The following is a 12,758-nucleotide window of genomic DNA, read 5'->3' on the forward strand; positions in this document are numbered from 1 at the left end:
AACCAGCCCCGACTGCCAGGGACAGGGGATGAGAGAAGCCCAGAGAAAGTCTCCCAGGCTATAAACATTTGCCGGCTCTGGCAGTTTCTCAATGGGGTTATTTCCCCCCCGCTCCCTGCCCCGCCTCTGCCCCCGGAATTCCTCTGAGCATCACACACTGCCACTGACATGTTTATTTTCACCGGTTTCTTCTTTTCCAAGCATACAGGTGAGAATAGAAAGGCACCACACTCACCCGTGTATCCACAGGTGAACACCCCCCTCACACCTGTATCCACACGTGAACACACACTCACCCGTGTATCCACACGTGAACACTCGCAGTACAACACACACAAACGAAAGCAAGCTACACATAAACGCAAAAATAAACCTCCTGACAATCACACCACTCAGGACACAAAGACACAAACACACTTTCCAGCGTAAACAGAGGGTGAAGGCCCTTCATTTCCCCGTGCCTCAGTTTACACGTTTAGCAGCATTGGAGATAATGACATTTTCTTTCTTTGCTTGAGAGCCATGGCTGGGAAATCACTAGGGAAGGGTTGGGTGATATTATCAGCAGCAGCAGCTAAAACAGCAGCAGGTGTGATATACTCTGTACTTTCCATGTCTCATCCTCCGGCTCAAAGGGCACTGCCTGATGCTTTGATGAGCCAATGTCCTTACTAATCTTCTGCAAGATCCTTTATTCTTTACTCCCACGACCGGTCCCAGTTAAATCAATGGGGTTACACGCAGGACGAATAAAGCCAGCGGGATGCGGTTGATTCATGCAGGAATATCAATCTGCACAGGAATATTTCACTAGTTTTATTGCTCCCCGGGTTTGTAATTAAATCCGAATTGCTGAAGCTCTGTAGGAATCATCCTCATTATCTCCATTCCCCGTTCTGCGAACACCTGCACTGAAATTTCAAGCAATAGCCACAGAATTTCCCTGACTCGGGTTTATAACACAGGGCACCATGCAGCGAACACTGAACTAAACAGCAGGTTGTTGCGGTTTTTCCCCTTTGACTTTCCTGGGCTTTCCATCATTACTGCGCAGTATTTACAGCATATTTCCCACAGCAACGCGTCTTCACTCAAATTACCCAGGTGAGAAAACAGTCACATTTCACATGGGAAGGAGAATCCACCAAAAGTATCCGTGGAAATGTTCCAATGAAGTACTGGAAACGCTCCTGTTCATTTCAATGATCTTTGGACGGGGACCAGGCTAAGCCATTCCTGTATTTTAGGCCCTTACATGGCCACATCACATGGTATCTGGGAACTTCATAATCTGTAATGAATTTATCTTCCCAACAAGTCTGTGAGGCAGGAAAGTGCTGTTTATGTCCATAGGTGGACAGGTTTGTATAATTTTTGGTGGTGTCCAGAATGGGTCCAAGTCTCCCCTCACACACACCCCCCATAAACACCTGCCTAAGGCTCTGGGAGGGAGTTTGGGTGCGGGAGGGGTGCGGGCTCTGGGACAGAGTTTGGTGCAGGTTCTGGGCTGGAGCAGGGGGTTGGAGTGCAGGAGGGGGTGCGGGCTCTAGGAGGGAGTTTGGGTGCAGGAAGTGGTTTGGGGTGCAGGTTCTGGGAGAGACTTTGGGTGCTGGATGGGGGCTCTGGGCTGGGACAGAGGGTTGGGGTGCAGGGCATGGGGCTGGGTCGGGGATGAGGAGTTTGGGGTGCAGCGGGTGGCTGCCTTGGGGCGGGGAGCCAAAGAGGAGGACTCCATAGGTGGAGATGGGGGCCTGAGACACAAGGGGAATATGTTACACTTGTCCAGGGTAACCCAGGAAGTCTGTGGAGGAAAAAGGGGATGGAATCCCCATACTCATAACCCCAGCCTGGATCCGTAACCACTCATGTCTGATTGCGCCTTCCTGAATGCCCGAACCTAGATTTTCAGACGGGCTCTTAGGGAGCTTGTCTCTCTTATAAGGAGCGGGATAAGCAAATAGGGGTGACAAGTTCCTGTTTAAATCTGCCCAGGCTGCACCCAGAGAGACCATCCGCAGCCCCCTGGTGTCTGAGCACAGCCAATCGCCTGAAAACTTTCCCCTCCAACATGAGGGGAAATGACTCTTTGGCTCCATTTGGTTTTCTTTCTAGCAGCTAACAAAACCTGAGCTCGCTCCACGGCAGAACTTGTATCTCTTATAAACAGGGCGATATGCAAATAAAAGTGAGAGTCTCTTCTTTAAATCTGTTCCTTTCTCTGCCCAGGCTGCACCCAGGGAGACAATCCGCAGCCCCTGGGTCTGTGCAGTTACCAGCCGGTCCCCTGAAAACTCCCCTCGAGCAGCGCCTGGATGTTTTGGTTCAGACGGGAGCCCGGGAAGGGGCTGGAGTGGCTGGCCAGGTACTATGATCCCTCCATCCACAGTTACGCCTTGTCAAGGCTGCTTCCCCACTTTGAACTTTAAGGTACAGATGTGGGGGCCTGCATGAAAACTTCTAAGCTTAACTACCAGCTTAGATCTGGTCCGCTGCCACCACTCTCGATGCTAATTCCCTTCCCTGGGTAGCCTTGAGAGATTCTTCACCAATTCCCTGGTGAATACAGATCCAAACCCCTTGGATCTTAAAACAAGGAGAAATCAATCAGGTTCTTAAAAAGAAGGCTTTTAATTAAAGAAAAAGGTAAAAATCATCTCTGTAAAATCAGGATGGAAAATAACTTTACAGGGTAATCAAACTTAAAGAGCTCAGAGGACCTCCCTCTAGCCTCAGGTTCAAAGTTACAGCAAACAGAGATAAACACTCTAGCAAAAAGATACATTTACAAGTTGAGAAAACAAAGATAAAAACTAACATGCCTTGCCTGGCTATTTACTTACAAGTTTGAAATACGCGAGACTTGTTCAGAAAGATGTGGAGAACCTGGATTGATGTCTGGTCCCTCTCAGTCCCAAGAGCGAACAACAACCAAAACAAAGAGCACAAACAAAAACCTTCCCGCCCCCCCCCCCCAAGATTTGAAAGTATCTTGTCCCCTTATTGGTCCTTTGGGTCAGGTGTCAGCCAGGTTACCTGAGCTTCTTAACCCTTTACAGGTAAAAGGATTTTGGAGTCTCTGGCCAGGAGGGATTTTATAGTACTGTTCACAGGAGGGCTGTTACCCTTCCCTTTATAGTTATGACAGGGCGTACGGAGTAGCACTCAGTGGGAGTTAGGAATATAGCCCAGGCTTTCTTTCGTAACTGCTACTAGATGCATATCTGCATTTTTAGGCACCTAAACACCATTGAAAATCTGGCCCATGATGCTGAAAACTATTTATAAAGGCCAGAATCTTCACCGAAAGTGTTTGTCTCAAACTACTTTTTTTCCTCTTTCAATGGAATACTTTCCACAGACTTTTGCACAATTTACCTGTGTAACTCATTGCCGCAGGAGATCATGAGGGCCAAGGTTTTATCCCCATGAATGATCATTTTATTGTTAGATTATGTTCATCTACACATTTATGAATACTATAGAAAATGGGTTATTTCTCCTATCATTCACCTTTGGTGTAACTCAGTGGTAACTCCGCTGGAGTCAAGGTGCATGAATTTCCATTCACTTTCTTTCTTTCTTATCATAACGCGTGTAATGAAAAATCAGATGCGCACAGAGGAGTTTATAAATTGTACAGGGTATCCTAGATATTTGTAATAAATATGTTTACCATGGATTTTTCACTTTCTGTGTTACAGGAGTTTGACATCTATGTTATCAGATGGAAGGAATACACGTTGTTTGCTTGCTATTGTGTTTTGAAAGCAGTTATATTCCTTATCCCCCCATTGTTCTCCCATTAACATGCCCCCCTCTCTAGAGGAACTCAGATGGAATGGAGGCGCTAACTGATTTCAGTTACAATCTCCCCTTTCCATTACAACTTGCGGATGACAAGACCTGGGTAAAGGCGATGCAGAACCACGCTGGGCGTCTCCCCGTTGTACTTAGCGCCTCACTGCACTATTCAAAAAAAGCTTCCCCCTGTCCTACGGCTGCCTGCTTGTGTGTCCCTAAGCATTGCCTCTGGCGCAGTGATAGGTGGCGGTGTCTGCAGGTGTCAGCGAGCGGAGCTGCAGGGAGACCTAGGTCTTGGAAGTGTCTTGTGTGAAGGTCATTTGACTCTGCACAGAGCTGGGGTACTCAGTGTACTCTCCTCAGCAGCCGGGACCAGGCAGTTCTGTGTCTGTGGAGAGACTGAGGCACCTCTAATCAGGGGGTTGTATTTAAACAGGAACCCCCGGGACAGGGATTTGCATGCGAGTTTCCTGGCGTCAGTATAAGAGATGGCAGAGGGTGAGCTCTGTCTGTACATGGGGCTCTCTCCCTGGGACGCGTGTCTGCCTCAGAGAGTGAATCCCGGCGTCAATATACGAGATGGCAGAGGGTGAGCTCTGTCTGTACATGGGGCTCTCTCCCTGGGACGCGTGTCTGCCTCAGAGCGTGAATCCCGGCGTCAATATAAGAGATGGCAGAGGGTGAGCTCTATCTGTACATGGGGCTCTCTCCCTGGGACGCGTGTCTGCCTCAGAGAGTGAATCCCGGCGTCAATATACGAGATGGCAGAGGGTGAGCTCTGTCTGTACATGGGGCTCTCTCCCTGGGACGCGTGTCTGCCTCAGAGAGTGAATCCCGGCGTCAATATACGAGATGGCAGAGTGTGAGCTCTGTCTGTACATGGGGCTCTCTCCCTGGGACGCGTGTCTGCCTCAGAGAGTGAATCCCGGCGTCAATATACGAGATGGCAGAGTGTGAGCTCTGTCTGTACATGGGGCTCTCTCCCTGGGACGCGTGTCTGCCTCAGAGAGTGAATCCCGGCGTCAATATACGAGATGGCAGAGTGTGAGCTCTGTCTGTATATGGGGCTCTCTCCCTGGGACGCGTGTCTGCCTCAGAGAGTGAATCCCGGTGTCAATATACGAGATGGCAGAGTGTGAGCTCTGTCTGTACATGGGGCTCTCTCCCTGGGACGTGTGTCTGCCTCAGAGTGAATTCAGCTCAGGAAGCTGTGAAACTGCCTAAGGTATTTGACCCCCAAACTCAGTTTAAATAAACAGCATTTAGTCATTTAACACTTAAAGGTCTTTGAGATTCTCAGCCAACTATAAGTACAGGACAGCACTTTCTTAGGAATGAAGGAATATTTGGAGACGAGAAATCATACCCCTTCTCCTGTGATTTTGGTTGGGATTTCAAAAGAGCCCAACAGAGTTAGGAACCCAAATACCATCGGAATTCAGTGGGATTTCGACGTTTAATTCCCTTGCACCATCTCTGAAATCCTATCCCACATTCGGTAGAGATTTGTCATGTTAGCAAAAGCACATTTACTGTACAGCCCTAGATACATTTCTACTTAATAAAGGCGTTATTTAAATCAGCTGAGTTAAATGGGCTGATATGAATGGTCTCTGGATGTAATGAGTTAGTGGAGTTATATTTGCTGCCTTTAGGAGACAGTAATTGTCTGAGAATATCCTTTCTTCCCTTCCGTTTGATATTATATCCAATGCATTCTCTACCAGGACCCCTTTGAAGATATGACCCAGGTTCATATTCTGGGTAATATCTGCCCGATGAATGTTTATATTTGGACACTCTTTGCAGGAAGGTATTTTCGAGCTTAAGTCATATTTTGGTCCTTGATGCTTCTCAGGGTTCCCTCCCCACTTTGAACTCTGGGGTACAGATATGAAGACCTCCATGAAAGACTCCCTACGTTTATATTCCACCAGCTTAGGTTAAAAACTTCCCCAAGGTACAGATTCCTTTCCTTGTCCTTGGATGGTATGGCTGCCACTACCAAGTGATTTAAACAGACATTCAGGGAGGGGCCAGGCCACTTGGAGCCCTATTCCCCCAAAATATCCCCCCAAGCCCCTTCACCCCCTTTCCTGGGGAGGCTTGAGAATAATATACCAACGAAATAGGCTAAAAAGGTGAACACAGAGCAGACCCTTGGGTTTTTAGGACACTAAAAACCATCCAGGTTCTTAAAGTAAGAATTTTATTATAAGAAATAAATAAATAAAAGAAGCATCTCTGTAAAATGAGGATGGAAGGTAAGTTTAAAGGGTAATAAAAAGATTTAAAACAGAGAGGATTCCCCTCTAGACTCAACTTCAAAGTTACAAAACAGGAATAAACCTCCCTCTTGGTATACGGAAAATTCACAAGCTAAAACAAAAGATAATTAATGCATTTTCTTGCTGTTGCTTACAATTTCTGTAATTTTAGATGTATCATTTCAGTGGGAGCTGGATTACCTGCTTGGTCTCTCTCTCTCTCTCTCTCTCTTTGTCTCAAGAGGGAACACACAGAGAGCACAAACAAAACCTCCCCCCCACCCAGATTTCAAAGTATCTTCTTTCCCCATTGGCCATGGGGCGGGGGGTTGTAATGGGGGGAGGGGGAGTCATGCCATGTGGCGGGGGGTTACAGACGAGGGGGAGTTATGCAATGGGGCGGGGGGTTGCAATGGGGGAGCGGGAGTCATGCCATGGGGCAGGGGGTTGCCATGGGGGGAGGGGGAGTCATGCCTTGCAGCGGGGGGTTGCAATGGGGCGAGGGGGAGTCATGCCATGGGGGGGGTTGCTGGCGAGTGGGACTCATGTCATGGGGCGGAGGGTTGCAAGTTGGGAGGGGGAATCATGCCATAGGGCGGGGGGGTAGCAATGGGGGAGCATGAGTCATGCCATGGGGCAGGGGGATGCAATGGGGGAGCAGGAGTCATGCCATCGGGCAGGTTGCAATGGGGGGAGGGGGAGTCATGCCATTGGGCGGGGGTTGCAATGAGGGGACGGTGAGTCTTTCCATGGGGCAGGGGGTTGCAATGGGGGAGCGGGAGTCATGCCATGGGGCCGGGGGTTGCAATGGGGCGAGGGGGAGTCATGCCATGTGGCGAGGGGCTGCAATGGGGGGAGGGGGAGTCATGTCATGGGGCTGGGGTGTTGCAATCTCGGGGGGAGAGGGAGTCATGCCATGGGGTGGGCGGTTGCAATGGGGGAGGGGGAGTCATGCCATGGGGTGAGGGGTTGCAATGGGGAAGCGGGAGTCATGCCATGGGTCGGGGGATTGCAATGGGGGGATGGGGAGTCATGCCATGGGGCGGGGGGTTGCAATGGGGGGAGGGGGAGTCATGCCATGGGGCGGGGGGTTACAGACGAAGGGGAGTCATGCCAGGGGGCAGGGGATTGCAATGGGGGGAGGGGGAGTCATGCCATGGGGCGGGGGGTTACACACGAAGGGGAGTCATGCCAGGGGCGGGGGATTGCAGTGGGGGGAGGAGGAGTCATGCCATGCGATGGGGTGTTGCAATGGGGCGAGGGGGAGTCATGCCATGGGGCGGGGGATTGCAAAGGGCGGACGCGGAGTCATGCCATGGGGTGGGAGGTTGCAATGGGGGGAGGGGGAGTCATGCCATGGTGCGGGGGCTTGCAATCGGGGAGCGGGAGTCATGCCTTGTGGCGGGAGCTTGCAATGGGGTGAGAGGGAGTCATGCCACGGGGGGGGGGGGGTTGCAAACGAGTGGGACTCATGTCAACGGGCGGGGGGTTGCAAGGGGGGAGGGGGGTGTCATGCCATGGGGGGGGTTACAGAAGAGGGGCAGTCATGCAATGGGGCGTGGGGTTGCAATGGGGGAGCAGGAGTCATGCCATGGGGCGGGGGGTTGCAGATGAGCGAGGGGGAGTCATGCCTTGGGGGTGCGGGGTTGCAATGGGGGAGCGGGAGTTATGCCATGGGGCGGGTTGCAATGGGGGGAGGGGGAGTCATGCCATTGGGTGGGGGTTGCAATGGGGGAGCATGAGTCATGACATGGGGCGGGGGGTTGCAATGTGGGAGCATGAGTCATGACATGGGGCGGGGGGTTGCAATGTGGGAGCAGGAGTTATGCCATCGGGTGGGGGGTTGCAATGGGGGGAGGGGGAGTCATGCCATGGGGCAGGGGCTGCAATGGTGGGACGGGGAGTTGCAGACGAGGAGGAGTCATGCCATGGGGTGGGGGGTTGCAATGGGGGAGCTGGAGTCATGCCATGGGGCGGGGAGTTACAGACGAGGGGGAGTCATGCCAGGGGCGGGGGGTTGCAATGGGGCGAGGGGGAGTTATGCCATGGGGCGGGGGGTTGCAATAGTGCGAGGGGGAGTCATGCCATGGGGCGGTGGGTTGCAGTGCAGGGAGGAGGAGTCATGCCATATGACGGGGGGTTGCAATGGGGGAGGGGGTGTCATGCCATGGGGCCGGGGGTTGCAACGGGGCGAGGAGGAGTCATGCCATGTGGCAGGGGGTTGCAGACGAGGGGGAGTCATGCCAGGGGGCAGGGGGTTGCTATGGGGGGGAGGGGGAGTCATGCCATCGGGCCGGGGGTTGGCAATGGGGGAGCGGGAGTCATGCCTTAGGGTGGGGGGTTGCAATGGGGCGAGGGGGAGTCATGCCATGGGGCGGGGGGTTGCAATGGGGGAGCGGGAGTCATGCCATGGGTTGGGGGTTACAGGATTAAAACTGACAGGAGGTTTGTGTTACATTCACCTGGTTGCCGGGTCTCCTGTCTGAGCCCGGAGCGGTGTGTGTGTCACTTCTGCCCCCGCGCGGCTGCCGGGAGAAGGGCGATTCCGCAGCCTGGGTTTTTGTATGATCACAAATCGGTTTCGTGTCACTGTGTCTCTCGCACAGTAATAGCGGGCGGTGTCCTCGGGCTTCAGGCCGGTCAGTTGCAGATACAGCTCACTCTTGGAATCATCCCTGGAGATGGTGAATCGGCCTTTCACTGAATCAAGGTATACAGTACCCAAACTGGGGTTTATATGAGCGACCCATTCCAGTCCCTTCCCAGGAGCCTGTCGGACCCAGTTCATATTGTAGCTGCTGAAGGTGAAGCCGGAGGCTTTGCAGGAGAGACGGAGAGATTCTCTGGGCTTTTTCACATCCCCTCCGGACTCCACCAGCTGCATCTGTGACCGGGCACCTGGGAATAAAGACAGGCCATTAATATCGGTATAAAAACAGCGGTAACACAATATCCTTCTAACTCTGCCAGTTCTTCAGAGGAGGAAAATACCTTCCAAAGCTGCTACAGCGAAAATTACAAGGTGCAAAAATCCCATTTTCCCTGGTGCTGGAGGGAAAGTTCTCAGGGGACTGGCTGGTCACTGCACAGACCCAGGGGCTGCGGATTGTGTCTCCGGGTTCAGCCTGGGCAGGGAGAGGCACAGATTTAAACAGGAAACTGTCTCCCTGATTTGCATGCCCCCTCTTTAGAAGAGACACACACTCCTGCTGCCAGTGATCTGACTGACTCGCCCTAGGGCTCCGGGTGCAGGAGTCAGACTGTCCCGTCCTGTGTGTCTGTGCAGCGCCGGGCACAGGGCGCTGGGGTCCTCCTGACACTTTCGGACCCCTGGGAGGAATGAACAGCTCCCTGCAGTGACTGTATTTCCTCACCCAGGAACTGAGGGCCTGGCTATTGTGAGGTGATATTGGGAACTGGGGGGACTCAGCTCTGGAGCCCCGTTCCATGCGCACAAGGGCCATGTAACGTCCGGTCGGGGGTGTCAGTGTCTGGGGAGGGGTCGTGTCCCAGGGATCCATTGGGCTGGGCCACCCACTGGAGAGGGAAGATTTCCCATGGCGCTGGGAGGGATTTGGGACGGAAGCCCCTTTCCCTTCCCAGCAGTGACCGGCTACATTGAAATGATCCATGACACTAGGGACGTGATCTGAGCAAGCCTGGCTCGTGCTTTGGACCAGGACTGGGGACCCGCCTGTGGGTGCAGGTGGGAGAAGCTGCGGGGGTGGGGGCGGGATTCTGAGGACAGAGTTAACGTTTTACAGTAGAGCCTCCCTGAGATTAGGTATCAGAGGGGTAGCCGTGTTAGTCTGGACCTGTAAAAAGCAACATGCGTCTGACGAAGTGGGTATTCACCCATGAAAGCTTATGCTTCAATACCTGTGTTAGTCTTAAAGGTGCCACAGGACTCCCTGAGATTAGTGGGCCGAGAGCGGCGTGTCCAGGGTTTCTTGCAATTGGTTCTGGCCACTAATAGAGACAGGAAAATGGCCTAGTTCAGTGGCTGTCAAACTTTCCAGACTGTACTGCATCTGGCGTACCCCAAGTTTCACCTCACGTAAAAACCGTGTGCTTAAAAATCAGACATCAAAAGACAAAAGTGTCACAGCACATTGCCGAGAAATTGCTGCCTTTCTCATTTGTATCATATCATTAGAAAATAAATCAGTTGGAATATAAATATTGTACTAAATTTCAGCCTATAGAGCAGTAGAAACAAGTCATTGTCCGTATGAAGTTTTAGTGAGTACTGACTTGGCTAGTGCTTGTTATGGAGCCGGTGTGACAAAGTTCCTCCTCTACCTTGGTGGGTCCTGCACTTATTGGCAGATTTGCTCGCTTCACAGATTCACCCTGTGGGTCAGGAAACAGTCCAGAGACCTTCCCCTCTGGTAGAAGCCATAGTCCAGGTCAATTCCTCCTGTGTTTGATCAGGAGTTGGGAGGTTTGGGGGGAACCCGGGCCCGCCCTCTACTCCGGGTTCTAGCCCAGGGCCCTGTGGACTGCAGATGTCTATAGTGCCTCCTGTAACAGCTGCATGACAGCTACAACTCCCGGGGCTACTTCCCCATGGCCTCCTCCAAACACCTTCCTTATTCTCAGCACAGGACCTTCCTCCTGGTGTCTGATAACGCTTGTGCTCCTCAGTCCTCCAGCAGCTCTCCCTCTCCCTCTCAGCTCCTTGCGCCTCTTGCTCCCAGCTTCTCACACGCACACCACAAACTGAAGTGAGCTCCTTTTAAAACCCAGGTGCCCTGATTAGCCTGCCTTAATTGATTCTAGCAGCTTCTTCTTAATTGGCTCCAGGTCTCCTAATTAGCCTGCCTGCCTTAACTGGTTCTAGCAGGTTCCTGATTACTCTAGTGCAGCCCCTGCTCTGGTCACTCAGGGAACAGAAAACTACTCATCCAGTGACCAGTATATTTGCCCTCTACCAGACTCCTGTACCCCACTGGTCTGGGTCCGTCACACTTATTACTTTAAATACAAGAATAGTTTATTTATATATCATAGATTTATAGAGCGAGACCTTCTAAAAACGTTAAAATGTATTACTGGCACGCGAAACCTTAAATTACAGTGAACTCGGCACACCACTTCTGAAAGGTTGCCGACCCCTGTCGTAGGATCTCAGAGCCACACACAGGTTACACACTGTGCGTCACGGTAGTAGTACATAGCAGTGTCTTCAGGCTTCAGTTTGTTCATTTGCAAATATGCCGTGTTCTTGGAATTGTCCCTGGACATGGTGAATCACCCTTTCACTGAACTGGCATAATATTTATCACTCGTAGGGGATTGTTTCATACGGCATACCCACTCCAGTCCCTTGCTGGGAGACAATTGATACCAGCTCAGCCAGTAGTCACTGAATTTGAATCCGGAGGTTTTACGGGAGAGGTAGAGAGAGTCTGCAGGTTTTCTAATGTCACCCCCAGACTCTACGAATTTAGCAGTCCAGCCACCTGAGGGGGGAAAGAGATTGTAAGACTCATATTGGAGTCCTGTGGCACCTTAAAGTCTATTTGGGCATAAGGTTCGTCAGATGCAAGCTCCGACCCACGAAAGCTTATGCCCAAATAAATTTGTTAGTCTTTAAGATGCCACAGGACTTCTCATTGTTTTTGCTTAAACAGCCTAACAGGGCTACCCCTGTGAAACTCATAATATTGTGAGACCTCCCGTGAAATTCAGTTACCTTTTACAACGGTTGTAAATACAATGAAATGTACTGCAAATATCATATTTCTGAGATTGGGAAAAAAACTATCAAGGAGAGTCTGGTGTTCCCTGTACTGTGGTGTCACACAGAGAGAGCTGAAAGGTTCAGGGAATCTCTGGCCTTAAACAGGAAAATGATTTGCATATCCTCATTTTCTAAACAACTAATTGAATTCCAACTCATGTATTCCCCGTCTCTTGCATCCACCTCTTCTCTCGTACTTTGACTGAAAGCACCTCAGAGCAGGCCACATGTAGTTTTCACGACTTCACAATAAAGACCAGATATCTTAAGGAGTTGCTTGAGATATCTCATTGCAAATAATAAAAAGAGCAATAAATCTAATCTAATCTATCTGTCTATCCATCCCAGTATCTGGATGCCTTCCACCAAAAAAAATCAATAACAAAGTCCCTAATCACCTCCATGAATTCTCTGGCACTTCTCCCATGTGGGGGTAAAAACTCTGCTTGGAATAGGGGTTTGGGTTTGGCTATTATTGCCTGTAGGTGTTTAGGGTCAGCAGGGGGTGTCAGTGCTGTAAGTGTCATTCTTATCATGGAAAGGCCTTTTTCATGAGGTCCCATTCATTACAATGAGGTCTGTGCATCGCAGTCCTGTATGTGTCTTTAAAACTCTCTGCCCTAGTGTCCAGATCTTTCATTTGGCCAGCAACACTGTCCTCCCACAAATAATAATACTGCGAGGTATGACCCTCAACAGATCAGAAATAACTACAGAGCTCTGGGAGTGGGTGAAGGAGTTCAGAGCACAGGTGGTGTTCTCTTCGATCCATCTGCTCAAAGGTAGAGCCTGAGCAGAGACAGAGATATCCTGGAGGTGAATGCCTGGCTGCAAAGATGGTGTCACCAGGAGGGGCTGCAGGAAGTGCCACGTGCCAAAGGTTGCCGATCCCTGATCTAGACTTTAGTAAGACTTTTGATATGGTCTCGCATGACCTTCTCACA

General features: G+C 51.0%; 1 gene segment (V, D, J or C); it reads left to right on the forward strand.

Annotated features, from left to right (window-relative positions):
* LOC122173242 (Ig mu chain C region secreted form-like) overlaps positions 1-12,758 on the forward strand; it is a 1,717,225-nt gene that overhangs the window by 1,456,483 nt on the left and 247,984 nt on the right.

The sequence above is a fragment of the Chrysemys picta genome, chromosome 13, assembly GCF_011386835.1.
Source record: "Chrysemys picta bellii isolate R12L10 chromosome 13, ASM1138683v2, whole genome shotgun sequence".
Lineage (NCBI taxonomy): Eukaryota > Metazoa > Chordata > Testudines > Emydidae > Chrysemys > Chrysemys picta.